We start from the raw sequence: 22,824 nt of genomic DNA, 5'->3' as shown, positions 1-22,824 counted from the left end.
CTTCATGGGTCAGTACACCTGAATTTGGACTTTTCATCCGACTCACAGAGTAACCAAAACTGGAACAGAAAATGGTCCTTTTGGGTGAACCAGAAGGAATTAGAACTTGGACTTGCTGAACGTGTTTCCATTTAAGGCCCAATTCCAGGATAAGTACTCTGCATTAAAAAAGAAATCCCTTCCATACTCTGCACTTATTTTTGACTGAATTTATTTCTAAGTTTATTGTGATTGCCTTGGTCTGCTCCCCCTAATAATTCAGGATTCTTCTTAGGGATTACATAAAGCACAGAACGGTTTGAGAGAGGTTTGGAACATTCATATCTTTCTTTTAGGAGAGCTCAGTTCAATCGTTGCTGTTGTTGTTTCGGAGCCCCTATGTCAAGGACTAACGGAGTGATCTGGGGTTGCTCAGAGACTTTAGTCTCCCAAGGCACATGGAGTTAGGCTTTGGATTTGTTCTTCAAATACTGAAGAATTCTTTATGGTCATTGCTCTTGAACAACAAGCAAAGGAAATCTCTATCCTTCAAGCTTTAGTTTAATGGTACTATGTACCACTGAATGTGTGGAAGGAAGAAGACTTACCTTTAATTCAGATGAAATATATGTGAGAAAAGATCCATATCCATTAGAAAGGTCAGCTCTGCATCTCATGCCAAAGTTTTTCAGAAAAGGTAGCCCACTGCATTCATTTGATTTTCCTGAGTTTGTATATCTGACTCTACATTTGTTTTTACAGAGCACAGACTAATGCAAGCACACTATTCATTCCTTACACCACTAATAAGCAAAGATTATAACTCATATAGCTCTCTGTGTATTACAGCAATAGCAAAACACTGCCAAATATAACCATGTCGATTATGAATACCTTTAAGCTTGGGGGCCATCACCACAATAACGAGCACTATAATTAGCTGTTTAATCAGACTGGCTTGGGAAAACACACTAAATACTATTATTGCACTGAATATCCAGTAGATGACTAATTGCCAACTTAAAAATTCAGAATCATGACTCTGTAGAATGTCTATAACAGTGTAAAATGCTTTACAATTATTCGTTAAGAATAAGATAGGCATCTATTGCATGTCTCCAACCTACTAAATGTTAATGTTGAAGGTTTTATGCAGACCATGTTCATAAATTTACAAAATGTGTCCATGAATTTAAATCCTAATAACTCAGCTTATTAAACTCCAATCACATCTTCTCCCTTAAAAGGCAGTGTTTTACAAGTAGACTATAAATATGCTCATTGACTAATAATTACTTATATGACTTCCAAAATAAGGTGACTTGCAGATGTAGCTTGATTATTTTGTTGAGGTGCTGAGATGACTCCCTATTTCCTCAAACTCACTCACTATTTTGGTGTGAACATACGCCTGTTACAGAGATTTCAATCTGCTTTTCTTCTTACGCCTCAGGCTCAAAAGGCAGCTTGAGGAAAGTATGCTACTCACCCAGCTTTGATGCTCTATCCAGAGGGAAAGGATCCCCACACAGCCCATGGGTCACCTGGGTACTGGTGACACGTCTCCTGAAAGTGGCTGAAAGTAAAAGAAAGTGTTGGTCACTCAGTCGTGTCCGACTGTTTGCGACCCCATGGACTGCCCACCAGGTTCCTCTGTCCATGGGATTTCTCAGACAAGTACACTGGAGTGTGTTGCCATTCCCTTCTCCAGGCAATCTTCCTGACCCAGGGATCGAAGCCAGGTTTCCTACATTGCAGGCATATTCCACCCCAAACTGGTCCTTTGAGAAGTTTATATGGATACTTTACCAGGGGTTGCTACAACTTCCAAGCAGGCTCTTGCCGCCACTCTGGCTAAGTTCTGGATCAGGTGATGGTCTTCCTATCTAAATTTCCTTACAATTTCAAGTTGGTGAAATAGGATTATCCTTTCTATTGAGAAAAGCATTTGACTCTAGAGGCAGTTAAATTAGTAGCAGGTCATCTGCAATAAATAAATATATTTATTCATTCTGCAAACACGGGAACTGTGAGGACATGAAATTTAAAAATATCAAGTCTTGCTCATGTGAGCTTCATCCCCACAGATTGTACCTTCACCTCTGCAGAAAATGAAGGTGCTTTGTGAGTTAGGGGTGAGGTTTTTGATCACTTAAAACCTTATGGAAGGAAATTTTACAGTTCCTAAGGTACCTATTTCAGTTATTCATACTCCTCATAGCTAGGGAATTTTTATTTATTCTAACTCAGGATTTCTCAACATCTGCACTATTGACATTTAGGACTAGATAATTCCTTGTTGTCGGGGCTGTCCTATGCATTGTAGGATATGAGTAGTCCCCAAGGCCTCTACTCACTAGATGCCAGCAGCACACCCCTAGTTTAGACAATCAGAAGTGTCTCAGACATTGCCAGATATTCCCTGGGGGACAGAGCTGCTGATCTAACTTGAATTTGTTCTTTTACAATCTGACATCAAGTTTTTGTTATTGTTTTTATTTACTGTAGAGATAGAGATTAATTTGCCATTATTTTCTATTGAATAATACCAAGGGAAGTCAGGCAGAGGAACCAAAGATCAAATTGCCAACATCTGCTAGATCATCAAAAAAGCAAGAGAGTTCCAGAAAAACATCTATTTCTGCTTTATTGACTACACCAAAGCCTTTGACTGTGTGGATCACAATAAACTGTGGAAAATTCTGAAAGAGATGGGAATACCAGACCACCTGACCTGCCTCCTGAGAAATCTGTATGCAGGTCAGGAAGCAACAGTTGAAACTGAACATCAAACAACAGACTGGTTCCAAATAGGAAAAGAAGTACAACAAGGCTGTATATTGTCACCCTGCTTATTTAACTTATGTGCAGAGTACATCATGAGAAATGCTGGGCTGGAAGAAGCACAAGCTGGAATCAAGATTGCTAGGAGAAATATCAATAACTTCAGATATGCAGATGACACCATCCTTATGGCAGAAAGTGAAGAGGAACTAAAAAGCCTCTTCATGAAAGTGAAAGAGGAGAGTGAAATAGTTGGCTTAAAGCTCAACATTCAGAAAACGAAGATCATGGCATCTGGTCCCATCACTTCATGGGAAATAGATGGGGAAACAGTGGAAACAGTGTCAGACTTTATTATTCTGGGCTCCAAAATCACTGCAGATGGTGATTGCAGCCATGAAATTAAAAGGCACTAACTCCTTGGAAGGAAAGTTATGACCAACCCAGACAGCATATTAAAAAGCAGAGATATTACTTTGCCAACAAAGGTCTATCTAGTCAAGGCTACAGTTTTTCCAGTGGTCATGTATGGATGTGAGAGTTGGACTATAAAGAAAGCTGAGCGCAGAAGAATTGTTGCTTTTGAACTGTAGTGTTGGAGAAGACTGTTGAGAGTCCCTTGGACTGCAAGGAGATCCAACCAGTCCATCCTAAAGGAGATCAGTCCTGAACATCCTAAAGGAGTTCATTGGAAGGACTGATGTTGAAGCTGAAACTCCAACACTTTGGCCACCTGATGTGAAGACCTGACTCATTGGAAAAGACCCTGATGCTAGGAAAGATTGAGGGCAAGAGAAGAAGGGGACGACAGAGGATGAGATGGTTGGATGGCATCAACAACTCAATGGACATGGGTTTGAGTGGGCTCTGGGAGTTGGTGATAGACAGGGAGGCCTGGTGTGCTGAGCTTCATGGGGTCGCAAAGAGTTGGACACGACTGAGCGACTGAACTGAACTGAAGCAGATGCAAAAGTCTCGTCCTCTGACTAGATCTTATATTGTTAAAGAGTATAACAGTGTAACATTGGCATGATTCTTTTAATTTTTATTGACAAGATTCCTAGTTTCCTTTTCCCCCCATTTTTTCATTATGTTCATAGGCAAGAGTGTCATAGACTGCTAGCTGGCTTTCTTTTGAAGTCAGTGATTCTTAACTATTTTTATATGTCCATTCAATATGCAATTTGCTGAAAGCTAGGTAGCCTCTCCCTAGAAAGATATGTATATACATACAATTTTTGCACATAGTTTTAGGAAATTCAAAGCTAACACCTCTCTAAGGCCTTTCCTGCATCCCAGGTTAAGATTCTATGTTTTAAAACTAGTGCTGCTTCCTTGAGTTATGATTTTGTGAGGTTATGAAATAAAGGAGGCCTGAATATGGATATTCATAATAATAAATTCGTAAGAGTCGGACACGACTGAGCAACTGAACTGAACTGAATATGGATAATTATGGATAATAAAGTTTGATAGCATGATGGCTTTGCTCTTTCCAGGTAAACACTGCAGACACTGTTAACCTTTTCCCAAGCATCCTATTTTCATCTCCATTGTTATTGCGGGCCTCTGTGTTGTTGCTAACCCATTATTGCTCTTTGCTTTAATGACTGATTTTGACAGCAGCAGAGCCATATTACTCAACAATAGAAAATGGGATGTGTGCCACCCTTTCCCCTGCCTACCCACCATCCAGTAGCTGCTGCAGAACCAAACAGAGCTCTTTGAAGCTAGTGTGACCCTGCTATGAGCTAATCCACCCCTTCAAATGTACTCCCCCTGCAAAGAAAGAAAGAAACCATATGCACATTAGCATTGATGAGAAGTCCAAAGGATTCTTTGGAAGGGAAGAACAAAAATTAGTATACTGTCAAGCAAAGAACTTCTATAACTATACAGACACTTCTCTAATGTGGGTCTCTCTCTGGTTCTCCCATTCAATCTCTATCCCCTCTAGCACTCCTGTCCTCCTATGCAGAGTAATTACTCTTTGCCCTCAAACCCAGATGCCACACTCATCCTGGTGTACAGATAAAAAAGGGTTGAAGTTCATGGGACCACCCCCCACAACTTTCTAAGAAGGCAGTTTAGGATCATCAATAATTATTTCAACATGTCCTGGTGAGTCACTTTCCCTCACCCCAAACTCAGTAATTTATCAGAGTATTTTTTTTTATAAGCACATACAGTATTCTTCTCCAAAGGAATTCTCATATTACTTACCGAGGTTAATAGTTTTGCCATATCATTACTCCAGTTAGAGATCGCATAACAGGTTATTTTCTATATCCTTGCTACTGCAAGTATGCTCCTGGGATCAGCAGCATTAGTATTACCAGGGAATTTGTTAGAAATTCAAAATCTCAGGCTCCACCCTGTTTTACTGAATCATTATCTGCATTTAAACAATAGTCTCAAGTGATCCATGTGCATACTAAGGTCCTCCCCTCCCCCACCACCATCTTCATGTCCTTACCACCTAAGCTGGAGTTCCTCTGGGGTCCTAGAGTAAACTGCCTCCTTTGTCCTCCGTTCTGCACCCAGACTGAAGAGTTGGTTCCATGTAAGGGATAAGCCAGTAGATTTCCTTTAGTTAAAAGTGGCTCCTCAGCCACCCATCTCCCAACTCAACCCTATACCCAGTACATGAGATTATCTTTGATTACATTCTGTTCTCTCCATCACAAATCTTATGCTTTGGGGAGGGGGGAGGGTGCAGAATCTGAAAATTTTATAATAATCCCCATTTACAGATGAGGAAACAAAGGCTCAGGAAGATCAAGTAACCTGTCCAAGTTCTCGTAGATGATCAGGAGACCAAGCAGGATCAAGCTCCAGTCCGTCCTTTCATCTGTTTCATGCTGACATTCTTTTATAACTGCAATGCCAGGTGTAATTAGTTAGTGGACATTCACTGTGTGTACATTGTCAACTACAAATTGGCACTTGTCAAGAGCATTTGACAGGCAAATTTGGCCTTGGAATACAGAATGAAGCAGGGCAAAGACTAAGAGTTTTGCCAAGAAAATGCACTGGTCATAGCAAACACCTTCTTCCAACAACACAAGAGAAGACTCTACACATGGACATCACCAGATGGTCAACACTGAAATCAGATTGATTATATTATTTGTAGCCAAAGATGGAGAAGCTGTATCAGTCAACAAAAACAAGACCAGGAGCTGACTGTGGCTCAGATCATGAACTCCTTATTGCCAAATTCAGACTTAAATTGAAGAAAGTAGGGAAAACCACTAGACCATTCAGGTATGACCTAAAACAAATCCCTTATGATTATACAGTGGAGGTGAGAAATAGATTTAAGGGACTAGATCTGATAGATAGAGTGCCTGATGAACTATGGAATGAGGTTCGTGACATTCTACAGGAGACAGGGATCAAGACCATCCCCATGGAAAAGAAATGCAAAAAAGCAAAATGGCTGTCTGGGGAGGCCTTACAAATAGCTGTGAAAAGAAGAGAAGTGAAAAGCAAAGGAGAAAAGGAAAGATATAAACATCTGAATGCAGAGTTCCAAAGAATAGCAAGGAGAGAGAAGAAAGCCTTCCTCAGCGATCAATGCAAAGAAATAGAGGAAAACAACAGAATGGGAAAGACTAGAGATCTCTTCAAGAAAATTAGAGATACCAAGGGAACATTTCATGCAAAGATGGGCACAATAAAGGACAGAAATGGTATGGACCTAACAGAAGCAGAAGATATTAAGAAGAGGTGGCAAGACTACACAGAAGAACTGTACAAAAAAGATCTTCACGACCAAGATAATCACGATGGTGTGATCACTCACCTTGAGACAGACATCCTGGAATGTGAAGTCAAATGGGCCTTAGAAAGCATCACTACGGACAAAGCTAGTGGAGGTGATGGAACTCCAGTTGAGCTATTCCAAATCCTGAAAGATGATGCTGTGAAAGTGCTGCACTCAATATGCTAGCAAATTTGGAAAACTCAGCAGTGGCCACAGGACTGGAAAAGGCCAGTTTTCATTCCGATCCCAAAGAAAGGCAATGCCAAAGAATGCTCAAACTACCACACAATTGCACTCATCTCACACGCTAGTAAAGTAATGCTCAAAATTCTCCAAGCCAGGCTTCAGCAATATGTGAACCGTGAACTTCCTGATGTTCAAGCTGGTTTTAGAAAAGGCAGAGGAACCAGAGATCAAATTGCCAACATCTGCTGGATCATGGAAAAAGCAAGAGAGTTCCAGAAAAGCATCTATTTCTGCTTTATTGACTATGCCAAAGCCTTTGACTGTGTGGATCACAACAAACTGTGGAAAATTCTTCAAGAGGTGGTCAGACCACCTGACCTGCTTCTTGAGAAATCTGTTTGCAGGTCAAGAAGCCACAGTTAGAACTGGACATGGAACAACAGACTGGTTCCAAATAGGAAAAGGAGTATGTCAAGGCTGTATACTGTCACCCTGCTTTTTTAACTTATATGCAAAGTACATTATAAGAAATGCTGGGCTGGATGAAGCACAAGCTGGAATCAAGATTGCTGGGAGAAATATCAATAACCTCAGATATGCAGATGACACCACCCTTATGGCAGAAAGCAAAGAAGAACTAAAGAGCCTCTTGATGAAAGTGAAAGAGGAGAATGAAAAGCTGGCTTAAAACTCAACATTCAGAAAACTAAGATCATGGCATCCGGTCCCATCACTTCATGGCAAAAAGATGAGGAAACAGTGGAAACAGTGACAGATTTTATTTTCTTGGTCTCCAAAATCACTGCAGATGGTGACTGTAGCCATGAAATTAAACGATGCTTGCTCCTTGGAAGAAAAGCTATGACCAACCTATATAGCATATTAAAAAGCAGAGACATGACTCTGCCAACAAAGGTCTGTCTAGTCAAAGCTATGGTTTTTCCAGTAGTCATGTATAGATGTGAGAGTTGGACTATAAAGAAAGCTGAGCACCCAAGAATTGATGCTTTTGAACTGTGGTGTTAAAGAAGATTGTTGAGAGTCCCTTGGACTGCAAGGAGATCCAACCAGTCCATCCTAAAGGAAATCAGTCCTGAATATTCATTGGAAGAACTGATGCTGAAGATGAAACTCCAATTCTTTGGCCACCTGATGCGAAGAGCTGACTCATTTGAAAAGACCCTGATGCTGGGAAAGATTGAGGGCAGGGGGAAAAATGGACGAAAGAGGATGAGATGGTTGGATGGCATCACCAACTCAATGTGAAGGAGGAAACAGACAGAGCTGAACTCCATCTTAGGCCAGGTTGTGAACATTAGGCTACATGCATGGTCACACTCCCAAGCGACTCTGAATTTTGTGCCCAGTGTCTATAGTAGTGGCATACCAATGGAAAACCAGACCCTTGGATAAAAGAGCCTCAGGACTTATACTTGGACTCTCCATTGCCTAAAAGAATATGCTAATTATCTCTGTAACATAACAAAGTGGTAAATACCATTATGTTTATCGGGATATGACCACAGGCCTATTGATAAATACCCACTCTTTATCTAGTCTTGTGACACATGAATCATGGGTTAACTTTGATCGTATCTCTCTTTCACCTTGTCCAGACTAGTTTCAAGGAATTTAGGGAGAGGGGTTTGAGCAAGTATACTTAGGGCATATAAGGTTTTCACAAAAACTGGTCGGAGTCCTTGGCTAAGAGGAGACTCTGCCTTGGGCTGCCGGTATAATAAACTGCACTCCACTATCTGCATTGTCCTTCTGAGAGGGCTTGTTTCCCGGAATGCGTGGCTACAACAAATGGACATGAGTTTGGGTAAACTCCGGGAGTCGGTGACGGACAGCGAGGCCTAGTGTTCTGCAGTCCATGGGGTTGCAAAGAGTCAGACATGACTGAGCGACTGACCTGAACTGAACTGAAAACAGAAAAAGAACATCAGCATATTGTCCTCCATTTTTGCCTTAGGCAGAGATATAGATATTAGTACCATATATTTGAGTATGTTATAAAAAATATTCCTACAAATTATCTCCTAATTAACATGTGAATGCCACTTTATTTGCTTGTATATTTATGGCCAGATTTGCCCTTGTTATAGTTACAGGAGGTCTCATCAGTCATTTATTAAAGGTGAACATGCTTACTTGTGCAACTGGATCATTTCAGAGTATACACATTGAGAATTACTGTCACAGCATGATGTCATAAATAAAAACCATTACGGGAAACATTGAAAATTCTAGTCATTTCAACAAAATTATGCTTCTCAATGCAAACAGTCCCTTGGTTACTGAATTATTAAACAAATTAAAACGAGAGGAACAAATAATAAGCCACAAACTATAGATGTGAAAAAAGGAACTGGTCATAAAATATAAAGATTGTCAAAGAAAAATAATATTGGCTATAGGAAAAGCAAACCTGGAATCTTATATAAGAGCAATGTATTGGCTAGTTCTGACTTCAGATATGACTACTAAAATCTCCTCCATCCCCAAATGCTTATGAATAATTCTCAGTATCTTCTTTGACAGTACATGTGAAAAGGGGGTAATTTATTGAAAATCCCATGTATTTTAAATCTTAAGGATTAGGTTATAAGTAAATTAAATGTTTATTTTTTCATGTACCAAGAGGAAGCTAGAATAACAGAGAACCAGTTGCTTTTTCTCCCTAGTAGAGAGACAGGGATAAAAGGCAATCTTAATTTTTTTATTTACAGCTGTAGGCCAAAATGTAAAAGTTAATTGTGAAAATGATACTAGGATTTCAAATTTGTATAAGAAATTTATGCATATATTGAAACTATGGTTGAAAAACATTCATAAGGGTTTTCCACATGATTCACATGAATCAGGTATCATTTTGTTTGAATTAGTTGTATGTTTGCTTTGGTCCACGACAGTCATTCTGATTCTTGTGTATCCTCCTTCACCTGCATCAAAAGATGCTATAGAAATATTGGCATTAAACTCACTGTTTTCCTGAGAGGGGATGTTGTCAAGGACTAACTGTCCTCTGCTGCATATCACTTTTATAGGTACTCCCTAGGGATTTTTGCTCATGTTTAAATGCCAGCAAAACTCCTGCTGAGAAAATGCAGTATTTATATCTTACAGATAAGATAAATCTTTAGCTAATCAAGTTTATTTTTCTTTTAGTTTTGACCACAAGGAAGGTAACTGCAAACTTTGGGACCCACCTTTAGTTATTATGCTTATAAAGCATCACTAATAATAAACCTAGTGGAGGTGATGGAATTCCAGTTGAGCTATTTCAAATCCTAAAAGATGATGCTTCTAAAGTGCTGCACTCAATACGCCAGCAAATTTGGAAAACTCAGCAGTGGCCACAGGACTGGAAAAAGTCAGTTTTCATTCCAATCCCAAAGAAAAGCAATGCCAAAGAATGCTCAAACTACTGTACAACTGCACTCATCTCACACGCTAGTAAAGTAAAGCTCAAAATTTTCCAAGTAAGGCTTCAACCATATGTGAACCATGAACTTCAAGATGTTTAAGCTGGGTTTATAAAAGGCAGAGGAACCAGAGCTCAAACTGCCAACATCCGTTGGATCACGGAAAAAGCAAGAGAGTTCCAGAAAAACACCTACTTCTTCTTTATTGACTATGCCAAAGCCTTTGACTGTGTGGATCACAACAAACTGTGGAAAATTCTTCAAGAGATAGGAATACCAGACCATCTGACCTGCCTCCTGAGAAATATCTATGCAGGTCAAAAAGCAACAGTTAGAACTGGACATGGAACAACAGAATGGTTCCAAATTGGGAAAGGAGTACGTCAAGGCTGTATATTGTCACCCTGCTTATTTAACTTATATGCAGAGTACATCATGCAAAATGCCAGGCTGGATGAAGCACAAGCTGGAATCAAGACTGCCGGGAGAAATATCAATAACCTCAGATATGCAGAGGGCATCCCTGGTGGCTCAGAGGTTAAAGCGTCTGCCTGCAATGTGGGAGACTCGGGTTTGATCCCTGAGTTGGGAAGATCCCCTGGAGAAGGAAATGGCAACCCACTCCAGTATTCTTGCCTGGAGAATCCCATGGAAACAGGAGCCTGGTAGGCTACAGTCCATGGGGTCAAAAAGAGTTGGACACGACTGAGTAACTTCACTTTGACTTGAGTAACTTCACTTTCACTTTTCACTTTCAGATATGCAGATGACACCGCCCTTATGGCAGAAAGCAAAGAGAAGGCAATGGCACCCCACTCCAGTACTTTTGCCTGGAAAATCCCATGGATGGAGGAGCCTGGTAGGCTGCAGTCCATGGGGTCGCTAGAGTCGGACACAACTGAGTGACTCCACTTTCACTTTTCACTTTCACGCATTGGAGAAGGACATGGCAACCCACTCCAGTGTTCTTGCCTGGAGAATCCCAGGGACGGGGGAGCCTGGTGAGCTGCCGTCTATGGGGTCGCACAGAGTCGGACACGACTGCGGCGACTTAGCAGCAAAGCTTCTTGATGAAAGTGAAAGAGGAGAATGAAAAAGTTGGCTTAAAATTCAACATTCAGAAAACTAAGATCATGGCATCTGGTCCCATCACTGCATGGCAAATTGATGGAGAAACAGTGGAAATAGTGAAAGACTTTATTTTCTTGGTCTCCAATATCACTGCAGATGGTGACCGTAGCCATGAAATTCAAAGACGCTTGCTCCTTGGAAGAAAAACTATGACCAACCTAGACAGCATATTAAAAAGCAAAGACATTACTTTGTCAACAAAGGTCTGTCTAGTCAAAGCTACGGTTTTTCCAGTAGTCATGTATGGACATGAGAGGTGGACTGGGAAGAAGGCTGAGTGCTGAAGAATTGATGCTTTTGAACTGTGGTGTTGGAGAAGACTCTTAAGAGTCCCTTGGCCTGCAAGGAGATCAAACCAGTGGATCCTAAAGGAAATCAGTCCTGAATATACATTGGAAGGACTGATGCTGAAGCTGAAACTCCAATCCTTTGGCCACCTGATGCGAAGAACTGACTCATTGGAAAAGACCCTGATGCTGGGAAAGATTGAAGTCAAGAGAACAGGATGACAGAGGATGAGATAATTGGATAGCATCACCGACTCGATGGACATGAGTTTGAGTAGGCTCTGGGAGTTGGTGATGGACAGGGAAGCCTGGCGTGTTGCAGTCTATGGGGTCGTAAAGAGTCATACACGAATGAGCAACTATACTGAACTTTAGCTATTATATGGAACAAAATTCTCACAAACTCTTGTGTTTTTTTCCTCAAATTATGTAGGAACCTAAATAAAGTTATAAATTCCTTATATTTATAGCCCTCAGACAATTTTAAGAACCCAACCAAATAGACAAAATTTAATGCAAACAAAATGACAAAACTAATACAGTTCATTCTAATGGCATTAGTAAGCATGATGGACAAAGTTGTAATGACAAAATTGATCACTACGTACAGGATTCTCTTGAACCCTATGCCTGTTTTTATGGTGTTCAGTTCAGTCGCTCAGTCGTGTCCGACTCTTTGCGACCCCATGAACCGCAGCACGCCAGGCCTCCCTGTCCATCACCAACTCCCGGAGTTCACTCAGACTCATGTCCATCGAGCCAGTGATGCCATCCAGCCATCTCATCCTCTGTTGTCCCCTTCTTCTTCTGCCCCCAATCCCTCCCAGCATCAGAGTCTTTCCCAAAGTACTGGAATTTCAGCTTTAGCATCATTCCTTCCAAAGAAATCCCAGGGCTGATCTCCTTCACAATGGACTGGTTGGATCTCCTTGCAGTCCAAGGGACTCTCAAGAGTCTTCTCCAACACCACAGTTCAAAAGCATCAATTCTTCATCGCTCAGCCTTCTTCACAGTCCAACTCTCACATCCATACATGACCACTGGAAAAACCATAGCCTTGACTAGCCGGACCTTTGTTGGCAAAGTAATGTCTCTGCTTTTGAACATGCTATCTAGGTTGGACATAACTTTCCTTCCAAGGAGTAAGTGTCTTTTAATTTCATGTCTACAGTCACCATCTGTAGTGATTTTGGAGCCCAGAAAAATAAAGTCTGACACTGTTTCCACTGTTTCCCCATCTATTTCCCATGAAGTGATGGGACCAGATGCCATGATCTTCATTTTCTGAATGTTGAGCTTTAAGCCAACTTTTTCACTCTCCTCTTTCACTTTCATCAAGAGGCTTTTTAGTTCCTCTTCACTTTCTGCCATAAAGGTGGTGTCATCTGCATATCTGAGGTTATTGATATTTCTCCCAGCAATCTTGATTCCAGCTTGAATTTCTTCCAGTCCAGCGTTTCTCATGATGTACTCTGCATATAAGTTAAATAAGCAGGGTGACAATATACAGCCTTGACGTACTCCTTTTCCTATTTGGAACCAGTCTGTTGTTCCATGTCCAGTTCTAACTGTTGCTTCCTGACCTGCATACAGATTTCTCAAGAGGCAGGTCAGGTGGTCTGGTATTTCCATCTCTTGAAGAATTTTCCACAGTTGGTTGTGATCCACACAGTCAAAGGCTTTGGCATAGTCAATAAAGCAGAAAGAGATGTTTTTTCTGGAACTCTCTTGCTTTTTCCATGATCCATCGGATGTTGGCAATTTGATCTCTGGTTCCTCTGCCTTTTTTTAAACCAGCTTGAACATCAGGAAGTTCACAGTTCACATATTGCTGAAGCCTGGCTTGGAGAATTTTGAGCATTACTTTACTAGCGTGTGAGATGAGTGCAATTGTGTGGTAATTTGACCATTCTTTGGCATTGCCTTTCTTTGGGATCGGAATGAAAACTGGCCTTTTCCAGTCCTGTGGCCACTGCTGAGTTTTCCAAATTTGCTAGCATATTGAGTGCAGCACTTTCACAGCATCATCTTTCAGGATTTGAAATAGGTCAACTGGAATTCCATCACCTCCACTAGCTTTGTCCATAGTGATGCTTTCTAAGGCCCACTTGACTTCACATTCCAGGATGTCTGGCTCTAGGTCAGTGATCACACCATTGTGATTATCTGGGACATGAAGATCTTTTTTGGTGTTTGGTGTATGGTGTGATAACTCAATTCTTTCATTCTTTCTTTTCATTTAACTTACTGTGAAACTTTCATCCATATAGTGTGTTGCAGTGACATTTAGGCTTTGTTGGGTGCAAACATATCCTTTAGATTTTAGGCCCCATCTCTTGTTTTTCTCATTGACTGTAAAGACAAACACAATCCCAAAGATGAAAATACCATGGCAGTATTGTCGACTAAAAAAAGATATACAACTTGAGAGTTGTGAGTTAAGTTTTATTTGAGGCAAAATGAGGACTTCAGCCCTGGAGGCTACATCTCAGATAGCTGCTCCAAAGAGACAGTGGGGGAAAATCAATATAAGACGTTTTGCTGAAGGGGGCGGAGAAGGCAATGGCAACCCACTCCAGTACTCTTGCCTGGCAAATCCCATGGATGGAGGAGCCTGGTAGGCTGCAGTCCATGGGGTCGCTAGGAGTTGGACACACCTGATCGACTTCACTTCCACTTTTCACTTTCATACACTGGAGAAGGAAATGGCAACCCACTCCAGTGTTCTTGCCTGAAGGATCCCAGGGACGGGGGAACCTGGTGGGCTGCAGTAGGTGGAGTCACAAAGAATGGGACATGACTGAGCAACTTCACTTTCACTTTTCACTTTCATGCATTGGAGAAGGAAATGGCAACCCACTCCAGTGTTCTTGCCTGGAGAATCCCAGGGATGGGGGAAACTGGTGGGCTGCCATCTATGGGGTCACACAGAGTCGGACACAACTGAAGTGACACAGCAGCAGCAGTAGCTGAAGGGGGAGTTCAATACCATGAATCACTCAATTTACAAAAGGTTTTTTGTTAGTCATGAGGATCTGATGTCACCATGAAGGGATTTAGTGTTTCTCTAGATATGAGGAGATGCAAGATCATAAAATCTGTTCCTAAAAACATTCAACTATCTAAAGACCTGTCCCACCAGATTCCCTGGAGCACAGAGTGCCTCACTCCACCCTGAACTCCCTCAGGGGTTGCTGAAGGTCAATAGCTATAGCAGCACGGGGTTCAATCTCCCTAGAGGCCAATGGCAAATGCCTTTGTGTTCAGTCCTTGGCAATGCTCTTGGTAAGTACCATTTGCAGTTGACAGTAATAAGTGCTCATACAGACCACTCCAGTACTCTTGCCTGGAAAATCCCCTGGATGGAGGAGCCTGGTGGGCTATAGTCCATGGGGTTGCTAAGAGTCGGACACGACTGAGCGACTTCACTTTCACTTTTCAGTTTCATGCGTTGGAGAAGGAAATGGCAACCCACTCCAGTGTTCTTACCTGGAGAATCCCAGGGATGGGGGAGCCTGGTGGGCTGCCATCTATGGGGTCGCACAGAGTTGGACACGACTGAAGCGACTTAGCAGCAGCAGCAGCAGAGCGTTCTTATATATTTTCTAAATTACCATAAAAATCAATATGCAAAAATACTAAATGCTCACAGAAATCTATCATTCCCTAAGAATGTATTGGGTATCTTCCAGTTGAGAACCACTAATTTAAGGATTAGTGATACATCAGTTTTCCCTTTGGTCTCATCTTTCCATTCTATTTTTATTTTCTACTCGTCTTCAGTTTTAGAAAATCTGTATTTTTTTAATTTCTTGTGCTATATGCTCTAAGGTAACTTACTAAACTCCTCTTCTGAAGCAGAATAATGTTCCCAATGAAATAACCTACAGGCAATTGGCTTCAAACACCATCAGCCACAGATTTGTGCTGAATTTCTTTTTTTCTGCAGTCCTCCTCTCCTGTGAGCTTTTGATGTTCATTCTCAAAGCCCTAGAAAGCTAATGAAATAATTTTTAAAAAAATTTTTGTGTTAAAAATACCATTTAGCATATTTGCTCATTTATGTCCTAACTATTATAGATAAATTAGCCTAATACCAAATTAGCTTTAAACTTAGAAAACACTTAAATGAAGAGACAGTACAAAATCTTAAAATGGGTATTAAGAGAGAAGGTTGTCAAGTCCTCTGACAAAACTGTCTAAGTCTTCAATAGCACACTTGTCCTCAGTGACTTTCTGAGAATCCTATCACCTACACAGCTCAGTAGCTAGCCTCAAGTTTAGGTGGTACTCTTCTAAGAAGCATGCCTATTTAGGCCTAGCAAAGTGGAATGCATATTCAGCTTGATAATGTGAAAATGCTTTGTGGGCAGTAAACATCATGCCTTTGGGTTGCCTTAGGGAGCCTACAGATGGATCCCTTTATAATCAAAGTTCTTTTGTTTGTTTGTTTTTTAATAATTTTATTTGTTTAGTTAGTTATTTTGGGCTGTGCTGGGTCTTCTTGCTACAGGCGGGCTTTCTCCAGGTGTGGCCAGTGGGGGATACTCGAGCTTTTCATTGCAGAGGCTTCTCTTGTTTTAGAGCACAGGCTCTAGGATGTGCGGGCTTGAGTAGCTGCAGCTCATGGGCTGCAGGCTCTAGAGCGCAAGGTCAGTAGTTGTTGCACATGCGTTTAGTTGATCCGTGGCATATGGGATCTTCCCAGGCCAGAGGTCAAACTAGTATCCCGTGAATTGCAAGGCAGACTCTTAACCACTGGACTACCACAGAAGTCTTCAAAGTTTGTTTAAGGGGGAAAAACCTACACTAGACTGGCACCTAAGTTCAAACCCTGCTGTGAACAATTCTAAGGCCTCAAAAAGAGGCAAAGCAGCAATTCTGAACTAGGGAAGATCCTCACACATAAATGCAACCTAAGAGCCAAATGGCCTGGATATCTATGGAATGGATATAATCCATATCACTCTCTGTGTTTGTATTTCTGTTCCCCCACTAGACTCGAGGGCATGAATTCAGGTTTTATTCACTTTTAACTTATCAGAATTTGGTATTTAGTAGGTGACAATGCTTATTTACAATATTTACATTCTCATAGCTATAGAAAAACACAAGTTTTTCTGGCTGGCTGGCTGGCTATTCACCAAACTCCTTTTCCTTTCTTCCTGGGCCCAAAACTAGTTTACATTTCCAACTGAACTTGACCAGTAAATTGGGCAAAAATGGATGTCACTTGCTGACCCAGTCCACGAAAACTTGCCATGTGGTCCCCGCCTCATCCTTCTTCTCCGGCCTGCCTCTGGATGTTAGTACCCATAGCAACCTTGGGAGCTAGTGTCAAAGATGGCAGAGCCTACGTCAGCTTGGATCCCTGAATGAGCCTCTTTTGGCAGACCCTTGCTGCCAATTAGACTCAACATGAGTAAGAAAGTTTTGTTCTGTTAAGCTACTGATATTTAGGGTCTATTTGTTTCAGCAGCTGGTACTAACCTAACTCAATAAAACACATTAAATAGATAATGCTTTACTGACATTATTGAAGGAGAAGTATAATGCTAAGTGTGCTAATATTTAGTCAGCCCTGGGCTTGAGTTCTAGATTTGACACTTTCCAACTCAGAGATGTTGGGTATACATTTAGCACTCTGATCTCAAATCAGGATTGTTGAGAAGATTACATGAAATCTCTCATGGCTACACCCTAGCGTAGTGCCTAGCACTTTGAATCACACATGTAGTGTGACTACATGGCTGTGAGAAGTGCAGTCCTCTCTGTTTGACTGACTTCTTCCTGATCTCTTCCAGTCTCATGATCTCACACTTAATCTCTTTTCTAATTAAAAAAATAAGAAGTTGCCATCAGACCTGGGCTTGCCTTCTGATATGGCACATTTTGAACTCTGATAATTTTTTCAGCTATGATGTATTATCTCAAAGGCTATTCAAGTTTCAGAGTCCACCTCTTAAGAAACATACTTTTCCATATGTCCCTCTTGTGGACAATTGTTAGATTGTCAGACTCTTCAATATGCTAACAAAGTTCTATGAAGAACCCTGATTTGACTCTAGGAAGGCACTCTAATGGCATTATGAATGCTGCCACTCAGACCTAGCATGATTATAAATGAGGGAAGGGACACCATGTCCTTGAGTCTTACACCAGGCAGGGAATATTTTCTACTACCCATTTTAACCATTACTTATAACCACTGCCCCCAAAAGAACATGATTTTGTTTTCCAAAGAGCTGACTGAGCCCAGTAAGATTTAATCCAAATGAAAACTTGGATTTTGCTAAATGATGTTTTGCCTATCCAAATATGGCTTAAATTTTCCAGATTATGGAATTCCACCCTGCCCAATTCGTTATCATTTTCATTTATATATCTGTAGTCAGATGTTTCTTGTTTATAAAGAAGGAAGCCTTTGCCAAGACAGTGAAAGCCAGAGAACCACATTGTCCTTTAAGGGAAAATACTAAGGTTTCTGTACATTTCCTCTGAACTGATTGGAATGTGAAACTGGCAAAAGCAAGGTGATCCCCAGCCACAGATGCCATATGAGAGAAACACCAAAGGGCAGAATCCAAGACCAAAAGGCTTGAGAGCCCATAATGGCAAGCACCAGGTCAGCACATTTTTTTTTTTTTTTTTTAAAGATCAGTACAGCTCTGCACAGTATAGCAGTGCTAGGCGATTTTAGATTAGATAATCTGGCAGCAAACACCCTCTTCCAACAACACAAGAGATGACTCTACACATGGATATCACTAGATGGTCAATACTGAAATCAGATTGATTATAGTCTTTGCAGCCAAAGATGGAGAAGCTCTATAAGGTCAGCAAACATAAGACTGGGAGCTGACTGTGGCTCAGATCATGAACTCCTTATTGCCAAATTCAGACTGAAATTGAAGAAAGGGAAAACCACTAGACTGTACAGGTATGATCTAAATCAAATCCCTTAGGATTATACAGTGGAAGTGAGAAATAGATTCAAGGGATTAGATCTGATAGACAGAGTGCCTGAAGGAATATGGACAGAGGTTTATGACATTATACGGGAGGCAGTCCCATCTCAAAGAAAAAGAAATGCAAAAAGGCAAAGTGGTTGTTGGAGGACGCCTTAAAAATAGCTGAGAAAAGACGAGAAGCTAAAGACAAAGGAGAAAAGGAAAAATATACTCATCTGAATGCAGAGTTCCAAAGAACAGCAAGGAGAGATAAGAAAGCCTTCCTCAGTGATCAATGAAAAGAAATAGAGGGAAACAATAGAATGGGAAAGACTAGAGATCTCGTCAAGAAAATTAGAGATATCAAGGGAACATTTCATGCAAAGATGGGCACAATAAAGGACAGAGATAATATGGACCTAACAGAAGCAGAAGATATTAAGTAGAGGTGGCAAGAATACACAGAAGAATTATACAAAAAAGATCTTCATGACCCAGATAACCACAATGGTGTGATCATTCACTTAAGAGCCAGACATACTGGAGTGCGAAGTCGAGTGGGCCTTCGGAAGCATCACTATGAACAAAGCTAGTGGCGGTGATGGAATTCCATTTGAGCTATTTCAAATCCTAAAAGATGATGCTGTGAAAGTGCTCCACTCAATATGCCAGCAAATTTGGAAAACTCAGCAGTGGCCACAGGACTGGAAAAGGTCAGTTTTCATTCCAATGCCAAAGAATGTTCAAACTACCACACAATTGCACTCATCTCTCAAGCTAGCAAAGTAATGCTCAAAATTCTCCAAGCCAGGCTTCCACAGTACGTGAACTGGGAACTTCCAGATGTTCAAGCTGGATTTAGAAAAGGCAGAGGAACCAGAGATCAAATTGCCAACATCCGCTGGATCATCAAAAAAGCAAGAGAATACAAGAAAAATATCTACATCTTCTTTATTGACTATGTCAAAGCCTTTGACTGTGTGGATCACAACCAACTGTGGAAAATTCTTCAAGAGATGGAAATACCAGACCACCTTACTTGCCTCCTGAGAAATCTGTATGCAGGTCAAGAAGCAACAGTTAGAACTGGACATGGAACAACAGACTGGTTCCAAATTGGGAAAGGAGTACATCAAGGTGTATATTGTCACCTTGCTTATTTAAGTTATGTGCAGAGTACATCATGCGAAATGCCAGGCTGGATGAAGCATAAGCTGGAATCAAGATTGCCAGGAGAAATATCAATTACCTCAGATATGTCGATGACACCACCCTTATGGCAAAAAGTGAAGAGGAAGTAAAGAGCCTCTTGTGCTGAAAGTGAAAGAGAAGAGTGAAAAAGCTTACTTAAAACTCAACATTCAGAAAAGTAAGATTATGGCATCCAGTTCCATCACTTCATGGCAAATAGATGGGGAAACAATGGAAACAGTGACAGACTTTATTTTCGTGGGCTCCAAAATCACTGCAGATGGTGACTGCAGCCATGAAATTAAAAGTTTCTTGCTCCTTGGAAGAAAAGTTATGACCAACCTAGACAGCATATTAAAAAGCAGAGACATGACTTTGCCAACAAAGGTCCATATAGTCAAAGCTGTGGTTTTTCTAGTAGTCATGTATGGATGAGAGAGTTGGACCATAAAGAAAGCTAAGCACCAAAGAATTGATGCTTTTGAACTGTGGTGTTGGAGAAGACTCTTGAGAGTCCCTTGGACTGCAAGGAGATCCAACCAGTCCATCCTAAAGGAAATCAGTCCTGAATATTTATTGGAAAGACTGATGCTGAAGCTGAAACTCCAATCCTTTGGCCTCCTGATGTGAAGAACTGACTCATTAGAAAAGACCCTGATGCTGGGAAAGATTGAAGGCAGGAGGAGAAGGAGACGACAGAGGATGAGATGGTTGGATGGCAACACCGACTCGATGGACATGAGTTTGAGTAAACTCCGGGAGTTGGTGATGGACAGGGAGGCATTGCGTGCTCCCTGAGGTCCATGAGGTCGCAAAGAGTTGGACACAACTGAGGGACTGAACTGAACTGAAGGATCGTTAACTTCCTGAGCACACTGGGCAGGATGTGGGTCTCATGCCACCATTGTTTTATTGTTTGGGGGCATGTCTCATGCTTCTGTTGCATGGTTTTATTGTGAAGCAAGCCTGCTTGATTTTGTGATTAAGCAAACCTTTTTTCTTGAGTGATCATTAACAAACAGGGGTTCTCCCAGTGGGGTCGCTAGGAGTCAGACACGACCGAGCGACTTCATTTTCACTTTTCCCTTTCATGCATTGGAGAAGGAAATGGCAACCCACTCCAGTGTTCTTGCCTGGAGAATCCCAGGGATGGGGGAGCCTGGTGGGCTGCTGTCTATGGGGTCGCACAGAGTCGGACACAACTGAAGTGACTTAGCAGCAATAGCAGCAGCAGCAGCTGTGTAATTAACTATTTAATCACCTACATCGTCCCTTTACTCTGTGTCTATCATTTACAACATCAATGACTGCTTGTTTCTATCTGCTTTCTGTTTGTGCCTAATTGTCCTCTTTCTTTAAGATACTTATTACTTAATTAATTAATAAATATTAATTAAATTAGGAACCACTCTGTTTCTTGAGGGACAAGAAAGCCACCCTCATCACCAAAGAATATTAAAAGAAAACAAAACAGCACAGATTAAATCTATAACTGAGAATAAAAGATTCAATTAGACCCTAAAATATAAATCATTAAGATTCTGGGCCTAACCAAAAGCAAACAAATTAAAGCCTTAAGTAACCCTCATCCAGATTTAAAAACTGTTTGGGGAAAAATGGTTTAGATCTTCAAAATCACGGCTATAATATCTTTTAATGATTTTGCTAATGCTTTTTGGTATATTTCTTTTAATTTTCACCTTTTGTAGACTCATGCTCTGATGTTTAACATCTAAGAGAGTAAAAGGATGCTGCTGACCAGAGTGACATTGACTTAAAGTTCTCCCAACAGAGAAGGGACAGTCAGCCAGGTGTTTTACTCATTCCCTAGGCAAGTCTGTGCCCCATCTCAGCCAGAAGTAGCTAATGATCAGCTGTTGCCCCTTTTACCCCCTTTTAAGCATAAAAGGGTAAACACCTGGATGGAGGATGATAGGGACAGAGTGAATGGACAAGTAGGTGTGATTAAACAGTTGATCCCACCAGGGGATTATAAGTAGAAAAAATCTGGGAGACCCCTGTGTAAATTAATGATTACTCAAGAAAGTACGTTTGCTTAACCACAAAACTAAGCAGGCTTGCTTCACAACAAAATCATTCAAAAGAAGCATGAAGCATGCCCCCAAACAATAAGACAATGATGGCATGAGACCACATCCCGCCCAGTGAGCTCAGTAAGTTAATGATTCCTAGGATATGCTCTCTGCACACGTTAAAAACAATAATTTTTATTTTTATGGACCTAATTTGACCATGTATAGACAAGAAAACTCCCCTGCCTATGGAGGAAGAGCTGATGATGGAAGTATTATGTCTACTCAAGAAAGAAAAAAGTTCTTCCCCTACTCCCCACTGTTCCTTGATTATAAAACTGTAGCCCAGTTCTCAGGGCTCAGAATTTCTTGCCTGCCCTCTTACAAGCCTTGCAAGCACCCTGTTCTATTAAATCACTTATATATTACTTTGCCTGTAGCTAAATTCTTTTCTGCACTGACATAAAACACTGTGGTACCGGAGCTCTTTGGAGCCCCTGAAACATCACCCAGTGGTTTCACCTCCAGGCCTTGTGAAAACCACATATTTCCAAAGGCCTCTTAGGATTCAACCACCTAGCTGAGAACTGCTGGGTGGATGTCTCAATCTTCTTGCCAAGACTTTACAATGACTTATGAACCATCCTGAAAAACTGGATTGGATATAGCCAGGTGTCCTTCAAATAAGGCACCCTAAACCTTAAGCTATGCTAAATACTCAAGCAATAAGTTCCACAAATATTTATTGTAAGAAAGAAACTTAAACTATTGAAGTCACTGTACTCAGGTGGGAGAAACAGACACGTGGACTATAGTGAAAGTGAAGTCGCTCAGCCATGTCCAACTCTTTGCAACCCCATGGACTGTAGCCTACTACGCTCCTTCCTCCATGGGATTTTCCAGGCAAGAATACTGGAGTGGGTTGCCACTGCCTTCTCCAGAGGATCTTCCTGACCCGGGATCGAACCCAGGTTTCCCGCACTGTCGGCAGACGCTTTACCGTCTGAGCCCCCAGGGAAGTCACACTGCCCAAATGAGAAGGTTAAAATGAGGATGTTAATAGGATTTGCTCTATCTGTAAAACTT

General features: G+C 41.2%; 1 long non-coding RNA gene across 2 annotated transcripts in view; it reads right to left on the bottom strand.

Moving 5' to 3' along the window:
* The window catches only part of LOC101903733 (uncharacterized), a 105,059-nt gene that overhangs the window by 61,140 nt on the left and 21,095 nt on the right, over positions 1-22,824 (bottom strand). For both annotated transcript variants that reach the window (XR_009495550.1, XR_009495549.1), the window contains exon 3: positions 1,469-1,555. This is a non-coding gene — a long non-coding RNA (uncharacterized lncRNA). The remainder of the gene's footprint in view (positions 1-1,468; positions 1,556-22,824) is intronic.

This window comes from Bos taurus, chromosome 8 (genome assembly GCF_002263795.3).
Source record: "Bos taurus isolate L1 Dominette 01449 registration number 42190680 breed Hereford chromosome 8, ARS-UCD2.0, whole genome shotgun sequence".
Lineage (NCBI taxonomy): Eukaryota > Metazoa > Chordata > Mammalia > Artiodactyla > Bovidae > Bos > Bos taurus.
Note: the sequence above shows the minus strand (reverse complement) of the source record. Positions and strands in the feature narration are given on the sequence as shown.